Source organism: Manacus vitellinus, unplaced genomic scaffold (assembly GCF_001715985.3).
Source record: "Manacus vitellinus isolate BGI_N305 unplaced genomic scaffold, ASM171598v3 scaffold_8_pilon, whole genome shotgun sequence".
Taxonomy (NCBI): Eukaryota; Metazoa; Chordata; class Aves; order Passeriformes; family Pipridae; genus Manacus; species Manacus vitellinus.
This window is the reverse complement of record NW_021940864.1, coordinates 1605129-1627456: the sequence shown is the minus strand read 5'-3', so window position 1 is coordinate 1627456 and position 22328 is coordinate 1605129. Positions and strand designations below refer to the sequence as shown.

Sequence of the window (22328 nt, the reverse complement as noted above, 5' to 3'; positions counted from 1 at the left end):
CCATATGGAAGCCCGTGATGAGCGTCTGCTGGCGTTGGCCGGAGCCAGATCGGCCGCCCGGCGATGCACAGGTGCCGCAGCAACCTTGAGCAAGCAACCGCTGAAAACAGGTTCATCAGATCGTGCCAACAAACCCCGCAAAATCCAACCACAACGTCTAGCCACCTTTTAAAACAACACCATTTTACTTTGATTTGTCCCAGGGAGAATTTTTCCCTTTTTTTTTTTTTCTTCAACAGTTTTCATGAATCCCAATAGTTGCAAGTTACTAAGCTCCCACCTTACTCTCCTGTAGGGCTTTTCCAGAAGCCCTCAAAAACAGTTTGAATAACGGATGTCTATGCTGAGGAAAAAGACAAGTGGGAGATGAAAAAGTCAAGTGAAACTAACTTTGCAGTTGCCCTGACAGGAGCTCAGAGATGGTAGGGCTGCCCTGACATGCTGTACCCTCACACATCCATTTCAGTGGCAGTGTGTTACCTGTTTCTAAAGGCATTTTGAACTTGCAACAGCATTTGACAAACAATATGTCTGCATACACCTTCCTGCTAATGGCCAAAGCACATACCAGTAAAGAAAATTTAATACAATGCAATGCCTCGATACACTTCATCATGAAAAAATAAACTGAAATAAGATCTACTCTGTATGAAAAACATCTCCCTCCTCTAAACAGAGCCAGGTTCAACCCCAAGGTATGTGGCTCAGTATATTTGGTAGATTTTCATAGTAGTGCCTAGATTTTTAATATTCAGTTATTAAATTATAAGCATGTGTAACAGGTGTTCCTTTCTCGATGAACTGAAATATAAAAGCCACAAAGCAAAGCTACTTTGTGGACACAGTGCTCTCTACATATATTCATTTGGCTGCAATTAAGTCACAACTAAGGTAGTTAATGCTGAAAGAAACACTTCATAGCTTGTTAGAAGTGTTGTCACTGTCTGTTAAATGTCTGTCCCTATGAGGTGGCTCTAATTAGAGGAAAGTCATTGCCCTCAGGCTCTTACACCTGCCTTGTGGTGAAATCTGATTCTTGACCCTGCAACTGCAAAACTGCAAGGCAATGTGCCAGTGGATGGCGCAGAAAGCGCTTTCCTCACTTGTTCTACACATGGTTTTCTAAGCGTGGGCCAGCAAAATCAAAAGGTCTTCTGGAGCTGAACACTATATTTTGATAGCTCTCAGAGTTGTAAATCTCTCAGGATATCCATCCAGAGCAGTTTTTGGCCCTCCAGGGAGCACCCTAGGAATCCCCGGATCTTGTCTCTGCACCTATCCCCTCTGTGAAGAGGGGACCATCAGGCAGAGGACACCATCAGGCCATAATTATGTGGTTGCTTATCCAGTGTTTTGTTTTGTGGGCAACGGTCAAAATTCCAAGCCTTTTTTGCACATCCCATCTCAGGGACCAGGAGAGAGGACAGGAAAGGCAATGCTCATGGCTGGCATCTGTGCTCTGACTGCCCTTCTGGCATCAGCATTGATTTCCGTGGCTTGCCTGACAATCACCCCTGTTGGGGCTGTGTCCTCAATGAAAGGTGTTCATCTGGGGGGCAAAGCAAGTAATAAAAACACTCCTATTTTCATTAAGAAAATTATCCAAATGAGAACAGTAAGTACCATTTCCAGCGGTTCAAACAATGGGGTCCTTTCACATTCACTAAGACAAACTTTCACAACCCCCAGCATGCGCTTTCCTGAAAGACAGTGCTAAATTATCCACAATATTTTGCTTGAGGTGGTGTTTTTTAGAAGTGTGATTCTCCAACAGCACCATTAACAGTAACGGACTGTCATATGTTCTGTAGGGTGTTATCCAGGGGACTAACTAATGCAGCAGTAACAGGAATGGTATAAAGATGGATGGCAGATCCCGACTCCTCTCAAATGCTGAGCAGATGTTTGTGAGGATGGAATGCTGTTTGAAAAGCCTTGCCCTGAAGTGCTGGGAGAAATGCTGCAGAGCACAGCTTGCTATGAGCTGTGCTAGGTCAGAAAGGTATATCCTACAGATTCTGGATGTCCAGCAAAAACCAGCTTGCAATGGAATTGCTTCTATTGGAGAATAACACTCCATCTAGCCAAGTTCAGGGGTTTTTTTGCCTTTCATGGAGATGCAGCTCTATGTGTGCATCATGTGTGGTGTGCTATGGTATATGAAAATACAATAGACGATGTGGTTAGGATAAATTTTACCCAAAGGATGTGAAGACACTGTAAGTGTTATGAGCTTAGTATGGCAAAGCAGTTAGAAATGCACCTGTCTTTACATTTAAGTACTTGTAACTTTGCATTTAAGTAAACTCCTGAGTGCTTTGTTGAATCAAGTCCAAATATACCAAAAAATATCACTAAATGCAAGAAAGCAATAAACCTGAATTTGCTTGAGTACACATTCTCAAGCTGTACATGAGAGTTTTGCTGAAGGTATGCATTTTGCCAAAACTATACAAAATATCACTTAAAAACCTGCTTGTCAATGCAGTGAGGGATATGAAATTAGTTGTATAGCATATATTTCATAGCTAGGGACAGTGTAGTAAATATCACAAAGACAAATCTATATAGTTACTAAAATGCAGAAACAGCATTATCCTTGAAAAACACACAGACAAAAAATGACATAAAACCCACCATACAAAACCAAGAACAGAAGAAGCCAGACTTGAGATTTGATTTAAATCTAAATATAATACATATTTCATTAACTAGACAGGAACTGTGCAGACATATCATCATTAAAATCCTTGCTATTGCACTGAACAGGCGGTTTTATAAAATTATTGTAATTTATCTAGGAAAAAGATCTACTCAAGAGCAAAAAAACCCTGATTTTTTTTAAATACAATTTTATCAAAAGAATTTGCATCTACAGTTCAGACACAGGCAGAAGCCTTCAGTTCTTACACTTCAACCTAAGGGCAAGCACAGGTTAAGCTGTTTGAGATGAGAACAAGACATTTTATATATTATCCACCACTTCTAACGTGCTTAATGAGCATGAAAGTTATGTGAGTTTTAAATATAAAGGCCTATGTGTCCTTAGGGATTAAATTGTCATTTTAACTTGAGAATCACATCTCTCTTATGGTCAGGTGGGCCTCCGCCCATGCCCAGTCACCTGCAAACCCCCCAGGATTGTCCTTTGGAAATGTATTTAACGACTTTGAGGTCTATGTGGGTTTGCTGTCTACAGTGAGTTTTAATTTCCTAATTACCTATGCACAAAGTCATTCCTATCCAGAGAGAGCTGGTATTAAGGAGGTAGCCTTACTGTTTTCACGGGAGAACTGGGGCAGTATTTGGGATGTCATCAATGTGACATCTTCACTTTTCCCCTGGAGACTTCTGCAATATTCCACTCTGCTAAACTACTGAACTCTGGGAAATAAGTGTCAGTGTCAACACTTTCTGTCATCTCTGTAACACTTAGTGTACTTGCACCTGTGACAAAATTACCCCCTTCTGGCAGGAACTCTGTAATCTCCTTCCTGGAGGTCTGAACTCTCCCATCATGTCATCCAAACTGCACCCATTGAACCAGCTTGCAGGTACCTCCATTCCTATGGATCACAGGAAAAAAGCTCGACAGTGATGAAAATCTTCAAGAGAACTGCCTTCCACTGCTTAAAAGGTCAAGATCCTCCTCCTTTTTTAAGCACATGGAAGCAGAAAAACTGTCACCGGAAAAAATTACTCTCTCAAGAAACCATAATTTAGATCAATCCTACCTGTTTGGAACTAACAGAAGCTCTCAGACTTTAGTTCCCAATTCTGTACTGTCAAGAAACAGATTAAATGTACTTGCTGTGCTGGGCACATATATATTTCCATTCTCTGCTTCCTCTTACCTCCTACTTACCATGTCCTAACTTTTTTTTCTGGTCTTTCCAAATCCTTTTACACCTGGTTAATCAACAGAGTCATAATAGTGCAATGGGAAAATGATGGCATGCAGCTATTATACTAATTATATAGAGTACCTTTATTTTGTCTCAATTGGCTCCATAAATTATGTTTCTTACCCATGCAAATATTAACACTACCTGATTGCTCACACCTATCTGCTTTAATATAGGTACTCATTGCCTTTTCTAGAGTGGAGAGGACAAGTTACATGGCAAGAGACATAGATACAGATTTAGGAAGGGAAAAGAAGTTAGCTACCTGTATAGAAATCTTTTCAAGGATGATTAAAAGTGGACAGCTGCAAACCTTAGCAATTTTAAAATGGCAAAATTAAACATTGACGGAAGCATGTTTAAAGCTGAAGAAAGAAATTTTCCTCCTAGACTGATCCTATCTACAAAAGGAGACACGTAGAAATAGTGTTTCCCACCCTTCTGTGGGAAAAAAATAATCAAACATAAGACAAACTCAGAGCAGCATTCTGAAATTTTGGACATATGATGCCCACGCTTTTCTAACTAAAAATAATCCAGAATTACAATGTCTAATTATTCACAATGGTCCATTTTGTCTACACAAACGATACTAGAATGTATTCACCTTTGCTATACTGTGCTGGCTGGGAAAAGGGGTTTTGCCCCCCTGTGTCTTTAGGAAGTACTGAGGCTCTCTTAACTTGCACCTGACTGTCCACTGCCTAAAAGACTTCTAAAGGGATTATGTGCCTTGATTTCTGCACCCAGTGCACCTCTGTACAGGTCACAAAGTCCTAAATAAACTAGCCCTAAATCCTCACAGGTGATTCACGTGGGACCCCTCTGCTTCTTTTGTAGGGAGACAAAGAGAATGCAGAGCAACAATGGATCGGGTCTCTGATTTGTTATTTTAAACCAACAACGAGTGATTTTAGAGGTGTTATTCTCACTTCAGTGAGTGTCAGTTCAGGCACAGGGGGTTTATTAGGGAACCTGAACTATCTCCAGAGGCTCAGCAGTGTTGATGAGCCCCCTGGGCATTCAGATGGGCCTGGGGAACAGGGCTGAGCTTGGCATGGCTGAGAGAAGACTTCTAAATTACCTAAAGGTTTTTCTCCTCCTGCAAACAAGCAACAGGATCCAGAGGAGAGGGGAGAAAGAACTCCCATACTTGAAGCAGCACACCATCAAGGTATGTTTTCCAGGAGAAGCACAAGAAGTTGTAAAAGTGAAAACAGGTCGGGGGGGGGGAGTATCAGGAGAGAAAGGCCCACATCTGCCTTTTGCCCTGTTCTGAGAGAGCATGTCAGAGGTCACGTTTTCTTCCCCCAGATATGAACAACAAAAAAAAATAAAAATAAAAGTCTTTGTGTTCTTTCCTCCTGGGTACATAAGGCCCATCTGTGTGCACACAAATAAATAAGCTGGGAGCAACTGCAGTTGAGGATATTCTGTAAATAATAAATCTATTTATACCATTTCATACTTTTGTCAGCATTTGATGTTTCAATATGATTGTGTATTTCACAAATTTTTTAGATTCAAAGTAATTCTCTCATCACCTTTGGCAGGGTCAGCCTCTGGTAAGGATAATGGGGGCAACTGCCTACACCAAAATGTGTACAGGATGATGAAATCCATACCATAAGACAGAAACCTGTTGTACCGAGTAGTTAGGGGAGCAAAAAGAAAGATGAAGTATCGGTTTGCAGTGTATTTTCTCCAGGTGTGGCTTTGCCCTACTCTATCAGAACCATTTTTAGCAGCTGGGGAATCCTTATTGCAATTTCAACATCTATAAAACAGTTTAAACCTAAAACTAACTGAGCGGAGAATGTAATATACTGGGTTTGATTGATCTGGATCTTTGAGTTTCTAAAACCTTGTTGGTTCAAAGAAGATTGCTACGAATATATTGTTTGTTCTACTTCAAAATCATACCTTTTCAGAGACACCCACATAGCTTAGAAATAGATGTACAAATGCATTAAATTTTGGCCTTGTTACGTTTTGCAGAGTGGGAGTGTAAGGGGAAAAAAAAGAGAATGCGAAACCCTCCTTCTAAATTAAAGGTTTCATATCCTAATAAATAATTTCTTTGGCTGTTAGTAAACGCTTCCATTACCCCCTAATGTGGAGAAGCCTGCAGAGATTGGGTGCCTACTGCTGGCTCTCTATTCAGAAGACTGTTTTGACTGTTATATCAGGTAAACAGCAGAGCCTGGGCCGTGTCTCTTTTGTGTGCTCCATGGAAAAATAAAGCAGCTATTGACTAACTACACAGACACCCACAAAAGCACACACAATGTGATGTTGGCTGTTCACCCAGCGCAGTGAAGAGGGTGGCTTTCCTGTGGAGGCAGTGATGCTCGGGGCTTCCTTGAGCATGTGCGTTGGGTTTTTACAGGAAGGGTGACTGACGTGGATAACGGATTCAAACAGTAGCTGAAGGCAGCTGAGCCTGCTGTAAGCTGACAAGGATAGAAACAGCAAGAAAGAAACCTTCAAATGAAGAGCTAATTAATGGGTGCAGTTGTGTGCTGGTTATCAGGAGGACTCTAAATTACAGGCCTAGAGGAAGACTGCAAAACTAATGAAGAAATTCACATTTAGCAGAGAATATCGTGCTCTGACATCAACCTCCAGGTGATGGGAAATGAGGAGACTGATGACAAGAGTGCTTACATCTATAAAGCACAGGGCTGCTCACCTTCCTCTCTCCCAGCAGTCAGGTTTAAAAAGAAAGGGTTTTTATCAGGGAGGAAAACCAAACAAACTAGAAGAGCCATGAAAACTACACCACAGTAATATCAATCCACAGACAGAACTAAAAGCAAAGGGAACTACTTAATTTCTGAATGAGAAACTCATATTCTTTAAAAGGGCAGAACAACATGAAACCGAGCCCTTGATACTTGGACAGGTTTAACAAAAAAAAAATAAAACAATCCCCAACAAACCCAGAATTTAACACTTCACAAGAACTATTATTTTCACACTTTAATTAAATTACTGCTTTGGTTCAGCCATTTTGCCAAAGGCAAGAACTATACAGAGCTTGGAGGGGGGAGGTATTAGTTGTTTTTTTCGTTTGAAGTTAATAGCATTAAAGAAAGAGATTAGGAAAAAAACCCCACAAGGCGGGCATACAGAGCCCACAGAAATCCACAGAAGGAGATTTGTGGATCATGGAAGAGATATTAAAGGGCTGGTGAAAAACCCTAGTCCTTCGGAAATCAACAGCAATTCTGCCAGGATTTTAATCCTTACTTTTCAAAACATCCCATAGTCTGTCCCCTGCTTTCATACCTCTCAGGGAAGCACAATCACCTATTAGCACAAGTGAGAAGTCCTCTCGCGAGCAGTGTTGCCATCACCCCACCATTCAGTGCTATGGAAGGAGGAGAGGCTGTCAGCTCTACTCTACTCCTAGACAAGCCTTGTAGATCTGCATCCTTAAAAATTCCACATGCAGCTTTAAAATGTGTGCTTTTAGAGAAACTGTTTTGAAGGTGGAATATGCGTTATTTCTATGGAAGATCAGAGGTGATTTGAAATGTTGAACCAGTATGGAGGCATGTGATGAAGGCAGAAAGGTTTCACTAACTACTGGTGTTCACCATTCAAAGAAAACTCTGACACACTATTTATATTCATTTTTATCGCTACATACCTAGTTAAAACGCAAATTAGCCATAACTTTCATGTTATTATGACAAGAAATGAAAAATCAAAAACATATTGCTCATCATGATGTTATTCTTCCAGTGCATACACGGGGTACTGCAGAAAAAAAAAAATTAAGGAGTTATAGTTTTTGGCTGATTATCTGTCAAACAGTTTGCTTGTGCAGGTCACAGTTCTGTAAGCAGTCAAATAAGCTCATGATGATAAACTGGAAATTACAATATTCATGTACAAGGCCACACACGAGCATGTACACCCCTATGTGTTGGAAACACCCTATTTGTTTTCTGCTTTGTTTACTATCAAATCTTCTTACTTCTCTTTCATGCTAAGAGACAAGTAATTAGAAGTCTACTAATCAATAGACCATTTTATTATCCAGTGCAGCTCTGAATAATCCTCATAATTTAACGAGCTTCTGAGCAGGCCAGCAGGGAATATGCAGAGAAAACAAAGAATTTGACAAATACCAAGGGCTAGTCAGTACAAAGCAGCTTTCAAGAAAATAAAAAAGCTCCCTGAGATTAGTTTTAAGTAGTGGAATCAAAACAAGCGAAATGCAAATCTGGTTTTCCTTCTTTTCTTTGCAGTAAAATTCACAGCTGCTTTGCCCCAGCTAAGCCTCAGAGGTCAGTCAGCTCTGGCTGCTGGAGGTAGCACCTCCTTCTGGGCTAGGGAGAACTCCATGGCCACAGGAGGGTTTTTTTGTTCAAAGAAAGGAAGGCAAGGATTATGTTATTCTCCCTCAGGGCTCCCCAACAGGTTTAGGTTTCTCCACCGAAGCTTTGTGAAGAAGTCTTAGCCCAGCTATGCTGGACCAGCAGCATCCTCGGGCAGCAAAGCCAGGTGCTCCCTGGTGCCATTGGAGTGCCCTTCTTTCTGCCACTGTAGAAGTGTATTTAGCACCTAAACTCTAACAATAAAGAAGCAGGAACATACTGTCCATCACAATATTCATATATTCATGGATTACAGAAACAGACAGTCATCTGCTCAGACCTCTCTCCCCCTATTTTTATTTTTCAAACAATATAATTGAATTTTATTTGGCATTCTAGACGTGTATATTTATTTAATTGAAAGCAACCAGGATAATTATTCTTTGTCTATCAAAAATGTTTTCTGTGCTTTAAAAAAGACTACAAAATAAAAAGTAGGACAATGCAGAGTAAAACCATTAATTAAATAGTCCTGAATGTATTTTCTATGCTCTTTCATTTCCTTGACAGCATAGCTGTGCTATTTCCTCATTTATTGTTAATGAACTAAGTATATCCTTGCTTGGTCTTGCTACAACATCAAAACAATAAAAATAAATAAAATCAGCCTAATGTTAAATTTAAGCCTTTAGGTCCATAAGAAACATTTACAACTCAAATCACAGTCAGGTTTAAATCACAAACTTTTCAATATTTAACATAATATTGTTGTATCAAATGCATAAATCATCAAATGAATGAGACTGGGAAGGATAGAAGCAGATTTAAAAAAAATACAGATACAGATGCAAATGCTTATAATAATAAAAAGTCAAAAGTCACTGCACTTCTAATTGACATAATTTTCACATTCAACTTCTTTTATCTTGGAGTTCATGACTGGTGATCCAATTTATTTTATTTATGAAATTGTTTCTAAATGTTTAATTAGTGCAAAGTATAAGCACAGCATCAGCTCTGAGGAGCATGGGGTCTCAAAGGCACACATGACTGAGAGGTTTCTGGTGTCCAAAATCCAGAAAAGGCTCAAACAGCCCTTCAAAGTCAAAATGCCAATAGGAAAGAAAAAAATCTGGAAAAAAATCTCTGGGTCCTGCTTACTGGCCTAACATTTCTTTCTTTATAAATCTTCCTTAGCTATTTTTGCCAGATGCCACGCCAGGTCATTCTTGTTTGGGTCCACCTCTCACTAGGACCATTCCCTCTGAGCACAAGAGGTTGGACCAGAGGCCTCCTCAGGCCCCCAGAGAGGCAGAGTTGGAGAAGTCTTCTGGTTCAACAGGGCTAGATCCATATCATAACCAGCACAGGACCTTTTTACCAAACACTCACACTTTTGACTGTTTGACACCAAGCATCCTGACTGTTCCTACTGGAACACCACTCTCAATATCCTCTTATTGTTCCCAACCTAAGTTTATCTGTGACCAGTTTATCCCTGTTTCATCTCATATCATTTCAATACTTTGGCACAAATAGTCATCTCCCCTCACTGATTAATTTATTTTCATTTCTAGTCATTGTTTTTATAAAATGGTCTGGGATGGAAGCAACCTTAAAATCATCTAGTTCCAACCCCCCTGCCATGGACAAGGACACCTTCCCTAGACCAGGATTTTCAGAGCTCCAGCCAGCCTGGTCTTGAACACTTCCAGTATTGGGGCATCCACAACTTCTCTGGGCAACCTGTTCCAGTGACTCACCATCCTCACAGTAAAGAATCTCTTCCTAATACCTAATCTAAACCTGCCTTCTTTCAGCTTGAACACATTGTCCCTTGTTCTGTCACTACATACTCTTGTAATAAGTCCCTCTCCATCTCGTAGGCTCCTTTCAGGTAATGGAAAGTCACAGTTAGGTCACCTCAAAGCCATTGCTTTTCTAGGCTGAAACCTAGAAAAAACCAATTCTCTCAGCCTTCCCTCATAGGAGAGTTGTTCCATCCCTCTAATCAACTTGGTGGCCTCCTCTGGACTCGCACCAACTGGGGACATCAGAGCTGGATGAAGTACTCTAGGTTTTGCTGTGTTAAAACAAGCCATGTTCTTGTAGAGGATAGAAATGTGAATGAGATCACATCAGGTGAGCAAGGATGTGAAGTCTCAGCTGTTCTTACACTTTAATGTTGTGTGGTTTTGAAGTATGCTGGGATAAAGACACACATTTCCTGTGGATGTAGAGTACTGGTATGCTGCAAGTGCCACATAAAGCTGGGGTAACTGGTTGGTGGAGCAATACCCATTTTTTTTTTTACCTTTTAGGACAGGATCTTTGTCAGTTTTCCCTCCCTTGATAGGGGTCAGCAGTACAATTCCCTTTTCCAGAGCTGCAACAATCCGGCTTACTCATTCTGTTGTCATTTAGCTTTTTCTCTTTCCTTTCTAACTGATGAACAATTAACTTGTAGCTCAATGTCTTGTTATTCCGAAGTATGTAATCTTGCACTTGATACAAATGAATTCATCTCTCTGCTCCTACCACAGTCCACAGGGTCATTCAGCCCAACACCCTTATTTTCTCCATACTGGCAATGCCTGCTTTCTTTTTGTCACGCCTAATCAGTACACCTCTGCTTTTTGAGCTACTCCTGGGCTACTTTTTTACTGCTGTTCATTAGTGAGTCTCAAAAGAAGAGGCAAGACTTGCAATCAACCAGCTCATCAACTAGGAACAAAATACTGGTTTTCTGTTCCTGGTAGGCTGCATCTTAACTCCTTCCTTCATCTCATGGCTATCTACAGCCAGAATTTGGAAGAAGGTCTTACCTACTGATTTATAAAGAAAACAATAGCTACAGGAACAGAGTCAGGCAGAATGCTAACAAAAAAAGAGAGGACCAAGAATCTGCAACAGTACTGCCCACACCACTAGAAGGAAGAAAGATAAATGTATCAGTCCCCATAGAGAAAAGGAAATATTTGGAGTCATACCTTTATTCTAACCCACAATGGTACATCTTGTTGACATATAAAATTGATCCTAATAGCCAAATACATCCTCAGTAAAATGATCAACTATTTGGGTTTTTTTCTGCAGCTGTAACAGATAATTGATTAATAGTACAGAAGCTAAGAAGAAATAGCATGTATGACACCATGTTCATATTTTCTCAGACAGATTAAGTAAAGTTTTAAGGCCTTATATTCATTCTTTGCAGACTGGTGAATTCCATCTGTTAAAAATGAGTTTCCAGTTGGCATACAGAAAATAACTGCACTGTTGTATAAGCATCTCCACTAAGCTTTGTCATTTATTTCTGTAATTAAAACCGTTTTGAGAAAGATGTAGTCAGTTCAAGCAAATTACATGTTATAATAAAACAATTCTAATAACAATCCAGAAGTTATTAATGAATAGTCAAATCTATATAGGAAAGTATTAACTAGAGTTGCTCCTGAACAGGATTATTGCTATTTTCAGGCTTTTAAATGTGTAAATGTGTTTTTTGCACAGAATGTGGCAGTTACATTTGCATAAGAATCATAAATCCAATCCGAAATGTAATTTTATTTTTCTCAATAACCAGTCTGTTAATTTAGCAAGGGCTCTGAACATCTGAACTGGTGGAGCAGAGGATAAGATATGTCTTTTTCATGGGATTTAGTAGCTGGAAACAAGCAGGGAACTGAAGGATGAAATTTTTAAAACAACTTTTATTGATTGCAAAAACACAGTTTGCCGTTTCTTAGATCTGTGTGCCTAGTGTTTGCCAGCCTCTCCTCACATCTCCAATCCCAATAAAAGCAGCATAGAAGTAATAAAAACCTATTCGTGTTCTGATTAATTGTTTTGAAAATACAAAAAATTTTATATCTCTCAGAGACTTTCCTAACAGAATGTACTGTGGCTAAAAGACTACTGGCAAATCACTGCACACAGATGCCTTAAACATGTGCTCACACAAAGAGCCAGAAAAGCACTTCTGAGTTAAGGGGGTTTCCTTTTGTAACTGTAAGTATTTGCAGATAAGTTTGTTTTCTCTACTTGCATTGAGAAGAACAATTTCTGCTTGCTAAAGACTGTCTCTGCCCAGGCACCTTTAGAAGAGTTAACTCCAGCAATTAACCCCCTGGCCCTTGGAACATCAAATTTCAAAAGGACCATGAAACTTGGTCAAGAAGGTCTGGAGATATTCAGCAATTTGATTCAAGACAAGACCTGCAGTAAGTTGAGACAATGGTGCAACCCACTTTGGTCAGGAAACTTCTTCCCATAATTTCATTGAGGGCGATGAATGAGAAAACACTAAGGATCATGACCTCATCCATTTGTTGGAGTTCTGACCTTTCAAGCACGAGATGATCATTCCTAGATCATTTATCCTCTGACAAGGACAGGCTATGAAGATAAAGCCCAGCATACAATAAAATGATCATGCCCTTCTTGACATCAGAAGTCTTCTGTTAGGAAAGGGCTGTATAAATACACAGCACTGCCATTGTTGTTTTATTACATGAAAACCTGTAACTTCTGCCACAAAATAATGTTCTTTCAAAAGCATTGCACACACAATTCCGAAATGAAATAGCAACACTCCCTCATAGCTGGACCTGATACAAGAGCCACCAGTTAAAGTTCCCAAGGAGTTAAGATGAGCTATTTGAGAAGCTATGCAGCTGTGTGGTTAAACATCTTGGTCTCCAAAGAAATTCCTATCATGAGAGCCTTAAAAATAGGCCTATTTCAACCTAAGAAGCAAAAGAAAGGTAATTTAATAGTGGCACAGGTGGCTGTGTTCATGCATCTTTTTCTCTTACAAGTGGTGGCTTCTCATGAACACTTTTACAGCTGAAACCCAAGAAATACACACCTCAACCAATTATTTTCCCAGTGTTGAAATCTGACACATGTAACACATTCTTTGCTACAAAGAAGAAAGCACCTTTCTCAGAGGTTGTTACTACATCTTGCTTTGTGAAGACCACCCTATGTTTTTATTTCATGGCAGACCAGTGCTGCCACTAAGTGACTGAGTGGTGATTCAATAGTCTGAAACTAACCAAGCTATCCCAAATCTGAGACCTGTCATTCCACCTGTGACATCAACAAGAAATGGTACCCAATGCCTTTCCTTCTCTCCATAATTAGAAGCCTTGAGGGCTTTGTTTTTTTCTGAAAATAAAAAACACTTCCCCCAAACAAAAACCCTAAGCAAATCTGGTTCCTCTTACAAGTGATTAAATCACAAGAAAGCTCGTATAAAGCCCCAATTTTACAGTGTCACAGATTATGATCTTTATGATTCTTTTAAAGAAGTGAATATTTTATGTTTGCTTTCATCCAAAAGCTTTTAGACTCCTCTATTCTCGACCCCTTTCTCCCTTTCCCCAGTATTTTTTAAACAGAAATGAAAGCAAACACAGGAAAGAAGGAACACAGAGTTTAGACAATTTTTGGCAAAAAATGACACTGCAGATTAAAAATCCGCTGAAAGTAGAAATATATGGACAAATATAAAAGAAGACAGGTTCCATATAAATTTGCTTTCACAGGAAAACTACACATAAAGCCTCTCTGAGGTCTTTCCTCCCTTTCCCTGGCAATCATGGAAGGGCTCACCAAATCATCAACCTAACTAGAATGGAGACTTAGCCTACATGACTGGATTAGCAGCAGGTGAACAGAAACTACCACTGGCACTGTTAGGTTACTGATAATGACTTCCTGATGAGACACGTGTTCTGCACAAAGCAATAAAACCTCCTCCTGCATGTACCATATAAAAGTCCATTCAAAAACACAGCTACTTGTAGCGTTGGCAGGAGGATCCCACTTCCACATGTGCTGGCTTAGAAACTTTTTTTGAAAGTTTAACTGCTGAAATTAGTCACCTCTGTGTTCCCAGGAAGGAAAAAAAAAGGCTGCAAATGAACAACAGCCATAGGGAATTAGCAGTTTGAAGGATCCTGCTAAAGTTCAATGAGAAATGGCAACTTGAGAAATGTTGCTTCAGAAAAAAAAATGAGGAATAGGTTTTGAGGGGGAAAGATAATAATGATTAAATAAGCTAAACAAAAGGGAAGAAGGATACAGAGAGCAATCAACCAAAATTTTTCAGTAGAAGAGTAAATTTAGAAATATACAGTTAATTATAAAAATGGCCAATTAATGAAAAATACGAAGGGAAACATATGGAAAAATTAAGAAACGATCTGTTGTGTGGGTGAAAGTGAACACAGAAAAAGATAACAATGTCAGAAATAATATGCTATTAAAGCTTCCTATTTCCCCATGTCCCTTTGTTTTTCAAATTCTTTCAAAACATTACCTCATCTGTTTGGTTTGGTTTGTGGTTTGTTTTTTTTTTTTATCCCTAGTGTGCAGAGTCGCATTTCTCATCATTGTCTTTTCCACTGCAGACAACAAAACTCTTCTCTAGCCAGAGTGCCATCAGAGACAATGTCACACACAGCTGACTGTGTCTTCAAGTTAAATGTATTTTGAATGTGTTCTGTTCACCCACTTCTTCATAGCAGAAGCTCAGGGAGATGAAACACTGAGAAACGTCTCATTCCCAATCAGGTACACGCACACACTCACGTTTCTAGAGTGGGTTTTAAGCAATCAGAGGAAAATGGACACACTACATATTGTTTAAGTGGATTATGCAAAAGCACAAAATATCTTCTTTGAAAGTATTTTCTGTCATATCTGTAGCTCCTAACCTACAATTCTTTTGAGGAAGAGAAGCTTCAGACTGTTTCAGCATAAAAAACATCACTAAAATCCTGAGTAAATTTGCTTATTTACTTACATGTATTCTTTGTAAAATATACTTTTCACCAAATAATATAGTTACACCAATTAAAAAAAATTCATTATAAACTGTTGCAGTCTACTTCTGTTTCTGAGATTCGAAGGATGTTCACATGGAGTCTGATCACTGTGTTAAAATAATCTGGACATTCAACACTGCAAGTGCAGATGTATTCACATCTCTGCTTTCCCCACCAAAAATACTCTTTTGGGGGTATTCACTGTGTGGCAGAGTGAAAAGAATGACCACATTTCAAAAGATGATCAAAGAAGTATGCCTGTGATTCGAGGTTTGCCACTGAGCTACTTCAACCTGAACCGGAATCAAATGCAAATTTCATAGCCTTCCCACTAATACACATCTTTGACCAAAGATCACCCCATTTGTGATTTATTGCACCACTTCCTTCACTGCTGAACCTCTCCCAGATGTCCTCATCACTTTAGGATACTGCCCTTCAGATTTGCTTTATAATGTGCTTTGTGCATTTCATAAATCAAGGCTGAACTCTTCACTTCTGTGAATTAATTCTGAAAATCACCTCACACATCTTCTGAAGTATAATCCATTCACTTGATGAAACACTAGGATTTTTCCTTAATGTGTCCTGGTCAAATTCATAATTATAACACATATTCCATTAAATGTTCCTTGCAATAATTAGATGACAAGAACTTCATGATTCCACTGAATAAGGCAGAGAATAAGATCGTGTGAAATCTCCTCTTTCTGGTGCACTGTTGAAGGGTTGAAATCTGACTACTCATATATAAATTCAGAAAATTGAATAAAGTTAACAAAGCTACACTATACCATCAGAAGGAAATTCTGAATAAACTCTTCAGAGACAGAAATTTCAGATGCAATCCAGAAAAGGAAAGCAACCTCTATTGTGGAGAATTGTTGAAATTACTCAGATGCAGCTTAACTTCACGTCTGGTTCAACAGGGAAAACTTCAAGCTAAAGAACTCTGCCACCCAGATTTCAAAGAAAAATTAATTTAGGTGCACAGAAGCTTTGTCAAGTAGAGGAGTTCTGGATTACTTAAAAAAAAAAAAAAAGAAAATTACCTGCCCACATTCTGTTTAACATCTTTGTCAGCAACATGAACAGTGGGATCGAGAGCACCCTCAACAAGTTTGCTGACAACACCGAGCTGTGTGGTGCAGTCAACAGGCTGGAGGCAAGGGATGCCATCCAGAGGGACATGGACAGGCTTGAGAAGTGTGCCCCTGCAAACCTCATGAAGTTCAACAAGTCCAAGTGCAATGTCCTGCACGTGGGTTGGAGTAATCCCAAGCACAGATACAGGCTGGGCAGAGAATGGATTGAAAGCACCCATGCCAAGAAGAACTTGGGGATGTTGGTTGATGACCCAGCAACCTGCACTTGCAGCCCAGAAAGCCAACCAGATCCTGGGCTGCATGAAAAGAAGTGTGGCCAGTAAGTTGGCCTACTTTGCTTTGGTGAGATCCAGCTGGGAGGGCTGTGTCCAGCTCTGGAGCCCCCAACATAAGAAGGACGACAACCTGTTGGATGTCCAGAGGAGGGTCACAAAGATGACCAGAGGGCTGAAGCACCTCTCCTATGAGAAAAGGCTGAGAGAATTGGAGTTACGCAGCCTGGAGAAGAGAAGGCTTCAGGAAGAACTTATTGTGGCCTTTCAGTACCTGAAGGGAGCCTACGAGAAAGATGGAGAGGGACTTTTTACAAGAGGATATAGTGATAGGACAAAGGGGAATTTTTTCAAGCTGAAAAAAGGCAGGTTTAAGTCAGATATTAGGAAGAAATTCTTCACTGTGAGGGTGGTGAGGCACTAGAACAGGTTGCCCAGAGAAGGTGAGGGTAGCCCATTCCCTGGAAGTGTTCAAGGCCAGGTTGGATGGGGCTTTGAGCGACTTGGTCTAGTGGAAGGGTCCCCTGCCCATGGCAGATGTGTTGGAACTAGATGATCTTTAAGGTCAGTTCCAACCCAAGCCATTCTATGAAAACAATGACATTCTGTTTAAACCCCATTTTTTGATGTTGGAATCCTCTGTGGTTCTTGCCCTATATCCTTTAAAGCATGCTGTAAGCTTGCACAGTTTATAGAAGTTTTGAGAGGGTCTGCACTGGTTTGTCATATTTTGCTGTATATGAAAGTAAATGAAATGATTTTAAAGAGTCTACTTAGAAGTTTAGGCAAATGCAAATAAAAAAGATAATAATTATTCATATAGAAAAAATAGCCTCTGCATTGAGGGTAGAGGGAAAGGAAGACATTAAGAAAAGACAAACTAGTCCTTAAGTAACTACTACAAATAAATCCCGTCTAATATAGTAATAATGGTATCCAGAGATTATATAAAAATATTCTACAAAATTTAATTTGGAAATCTGTTTTTGTTTTGTTTCAGTTGTGCCCCAGAAAACTCCAAGCCAGAGTGCTGTATTTTTATTAAATTTTACAGGATGGTTCAAAACCTGTTGGAAGGCTATAATTTTCTAGTAAATTATATAGGGATCTTTTTGTAGTGCTTAAGGCTGCAATACTCAGCTTATGTATTTTTCGAATAGTGCAGCATATTTTTAATTTAGGAAAATGTATTCATAGGATTTGCAGAACAATCTAAATTATTCTGCACTTGTCAAGGTTTCAGGAGTCACATCTATTACTGTAATATTTTTCCCAGAGCATTCTTGCTACATGTCTACACAGAAACAGTCCCTGAAATGTCAAAGAATATGGAAGCTAGGTGGTTGCTTGTTGACTTGTAAGATTACAGGTTGCCAGACTCTCATGGCAAGAACAACTGCAAGGCCAGACGGCAATCAAACTCCACTCTTAATTACTTCTGCCACGGAGTCTAAATATATGCCCAGCTTATGCTGAAATCATGTTGTGCTACATCTTAGCTGATACGTGTCAAGGGACTGTGTCCTTCGTTCTCTACTGATATTCAGAGGTATCAACAAGGATAAATTCAGTAAGGGCACTGTAACAGGTGCCGAGACCTTGCTTGATATATGTACATATGCATGTCAACCTAGATAATATACTTGGGCATTGTAGGTGAAAAAGAATATAAATCACTGTCAGGACAGGCTGCTGTACTCCCTGGCAGACTCATGGTGCTTTACTGCTTTACTGAATCCAGGTGTCATTTTTTCCAAATGAGATTTTGATTAAGAATTATTATGTCTCAAAGTCTTTTAACCCCAAGCCCTCATCCTTTTGACTGCCACTTCAAAACATGTGTTCTGAGTAATAAAGTAACCTCACAGAGATTACAACCACACAGGCATTAGCTAAATCCAACTTGGAATGAACGCAAGAAGCCAATGGTATTTGTCAATCTGACTTTCTTATGAAGTCAGGCTACATTTTGTCTGTAAATGTAATTTTTAATCTGTTGGCCACTTACATATTTACTAGAGTGAAACAAGCATATTTTTTCTTTCATTAGGCTAAAGGTTGAAAATTATCTTCAAGTATAAAGAGCATCAGACAGCAAAAATGCTAAAGGGTATGATAGGTCCAGGAGGTGTAACTTAGGCTTATATTATTTTTCGAACATAGAAGAATAAATATCTCCTAAGTGCCTGGAGCTGGAAGCTTGGCTATTAAACATAGACACATTAGAAAAATAAAATGACAACTACTTTTGTGAGCTGCAGTCTTTCTCAGGATCAGTGTTCTGCCTGTTTTTGCCACCCTTACACATCAATACATAATTTGCAAACAAATCAGAATGTGATGACAAAATGAGCTATGTAGTTCCAACATTTAAAATTTTACAGAACCATTACTTAATATGTCTCTCAAGACCAAAAAATACACTGCACAACATACACAAATCATTGAGTTACTCAAAAATATAAGCAGGGAGAGGTTTATATGGTAGAAATCCTATACAGCCATTCAATAACGGCAATCATATCTTCACTGTGCCTTATTTTCTAAGACCAAATGAAGCACAGCTTCTTCTCATATCACTCAAATTGGCCATTTTCTTTCACACCTCCATGTTCTATTATTTGTGTCACCGCAGTCAGAATTGCAGGATTTATTTAGGAACAATACTTTATCAATCATGAAACACAAAGCACAGTCCAACCTCACAGCACATACGTTTTAAATGTTTGACGCCTCATCTTACTTACAGAAGCGTAAGAACTGGTAGCCTGAATTAGGGTCTTTAGTGGTAGCTATTAAACATTAAGAGCTCTTTTCCCTATACAGTCTCAAATTTTTCATTTTCTGTTTCATTTTCAGTGTTATTTTATTGTATTATTTTATAATGGGAAGACAATCACAAGGCGTCTGTCTATGATACGGTGCTCCTTCTTATCTATATAGAGAAAATGAGCAAAGCATTTCAGGCCAATTTTCCCAAACTTTTACCACCTTTTCCTCTGACACAAAAAAGTGGAAAGTACTGTTTTCTTTAAACTTCTTAAAAAAACCCTTCTGCTCAAATATTCCTGCTTCCATCCCATTTACTTCACGAGGAGGCTAAAACTGAACCTATATGGGTACAACTTAAGGGATTACAGACAATTACAGCATATTTTAAGAGAAAAAAACCCCAACAATCAAACCTCAAAATTCCAAATAGATTTATTTTACATGTTCGCAAAATCTTTTAAGCATCACTGACACAGTAGAATAAAAATGGCATCTTTTTCCCAACTGAGGGACAAGACACTCTAAAATGAGGTGTATGCTTTGTGGATAATTGGCAAAGGAGAACATCTGCCCACCTGCCCTACTGGAGGGACTGCAGATCTTGTGGCTAAGGGTTCATGTGGATGGACCATAGGGCATCTTTAGTCACCTGCTGACCCAGTCATGGCATCAGCACATTAATGGCTTTGTTCCCAAGACCCATCTCTTTGGTATCTCTGGAACTTAAAATCACATTGCTGTCTGTGAGCAAAAAAAATACTCTAAGTCCTGTCTTCTGTGAAGGTAACTCTTCTCATACATGTGGGATAAAAAGAAACTGTTTGAGAGGCAAACCAAAGGACAGAGCCAAGGTCATTCATTAGTTGCATGCATTGGGGTAGAACCAGCAGCTGGGAGAAATACACTGCACTGTTACAAGTCCATTGGAAAGTAACCGTGAAGGGCTAAAGATGCACAGAAATTAAAAGGTTTGGCAGTTGGGCACTGGAGAAAGATGGTGAGGCAAGTTGAAAGGTTCATGTTTCATCTTTCTGCACAATTAGCATGCCTCTCTGTGCATTAATTTTAAAACTCTTGGGGAATGTGTCTATTTTAACACTGGTTGGCAGCTGTGCTAGAAAAAAATTAGGGAACATTCTGGCTTTGACCCTACACTTGAATTTCATGAGTTTAACTAGTAAAGGGTATAAATTGAATGGCTGTCAAGCCTCTGTACCACAGGACAGGTGTTTCTAAAAGCATCTCTGAAGCCTGACACAGCTGGTTAGAAGAATAGACTTGTCAAAGAGAGGCCAGAGACAAGGAAAAATGCTTGATCCTGAAAGCAGAAATATATAGTAGAAGTCAAAGAAGGAGAACAAAAAAAAAAGCGTTCACAAATCTCTTGTGAAGTGGCTAAAATATATAAAAGGACTTTCAATGGCAAGTTTTTCTCTCCACATAACTGAGGAGATGCTTGCATTTTTCCAATTTGAAAGTTTTATTCCAGATGCCTACGCACAGGGCTACTCAAAATTACATCACTGTGATTCAACAGTTAGAATCTGCTCCCATGTGATCCTGAGAGTGCTCACTTTCCAGGAAGCAGGAGTAGGAGGTACTGGAAACCAGGCTTGAGTCACAATCCTACTTGTAACTACAGACAGGATGGCTCTTTGCAACTTCTTACATCAAAGCACTTTCAGTGTCTACAACCATTGATATCAATATACATTAATATATATTAAACTGAGATAGTCATAGCAAAAAATGATGCTGATTTCCCATTTGCATTTTGTGCTGTAAAGATAAGGACATCTGCTCTTCAGACAAAAATGGATTACAATCCCAAATCTGTTAAAAAAAAGAAAGAAAAAAAAGAGAGAAAAAAACCTTCTGAGTTACTGCAGTCTTCTTGGTGTGTGAACTCACTGGACTTCACTGCCATCTGCAAAAACTGTAAGACATTATTAAAAGGTTAAAAATGATTAGGTGAAGCTGTTTAATTGCCTGGGGTTGCTAAATTCAGCACTTTTCTTCTTTGACAAAATCAAGGCACTTTTTGGTGTTTTCTGAAAATGATAGCCCAGAAAAATGAAATAACATCAAATATCATGTCTTTAGTGATATGTGTGCTACCTTGTTAGGCCTATGTAAAGGATGGAGCATCAGCAAGGTACAAACACTCAAACCCGGTACAATACAACCATAAAATATGTTGGGCAAACCTCAAAACACCAACTGGAATACAAACTATTCTGTAGCTAAAAAAATATGTGAATAGAAAAAGGAGAAGTATTATTTAAAGCACAGTACATGCAGAAAAACAGTTGCAATATTTTGCACTAAATTATGCAACTCAGATAAATGCTGGAAATGCAATATTGTCAGACTGATACCAAAGTTGATGCTATGGGACTAGTTTGAAGTTCAGCCATTCAGCATGAGGTATTAGAAGGAATAAATTTAGTTCTCAACTTCAATTTACAGCTTGCAGGAGAAGCTTTCCTGCAAGGGAATAACATCTTGCCATCAACAGAGGGCTGTAATGAATAGATCTGATTCCCTGGAACACCCATGACAGGAGAAAGATTACATCCAATAAAACAGAAGTCACCAGAACTCCCCAATTCACAGCAATTGATTCATAATCTATTAAATGAGGCAAATGATTTACAAAGGTCTCTGTTCAGACAATGAAGGGAGTTAATATCTATAGACTGAACTGACATGCCCAGTTTTTCTAGATTAGCAAGGGTGACATATATTATTTACCAGCTTGGGTATTATTATTCTTTTGAAGCTTACATTTATGTCCAAAGACAAGCTATAAAACAGAGGCTAGCAGAGCTGTTCAGACTCACCATTTGTTATTAACAAATGACCTTCTCATAGGTCTTAAACTGTCTGGAATATGCAAATTCCATTATACCAGAACACCTTCAGCCCCACAGGAGAGCAATAAAAATGACCTGGGAAGTCTTCTATTACAATAATTATTCTAGATGAATGTACTAGCCATTTCCAAAGTTTATGTTTATTAGTGTATTAATAAAATGTTATAGTGACACTGCTGTGAAACCATTGTTCTAGTCTTCTCTGGCAAATACACTTGGCCAGTTTTTATTGT

The 22328-nt window shown here is 39.1% G+C and overlaps 1 protein-coding gene across 22 annotated transcripts in view; it reads right to left on the bottom strand.

The window, feature by feature from the left end:
- The window catches only part of NRXN1 (neurexin 1), a 705404-nt gene that overhangs the window by 55051 nt on the left and 628025 nt on the right, over positions 1-22328 (bottom strand). The window lies entirely within an intron of this gene.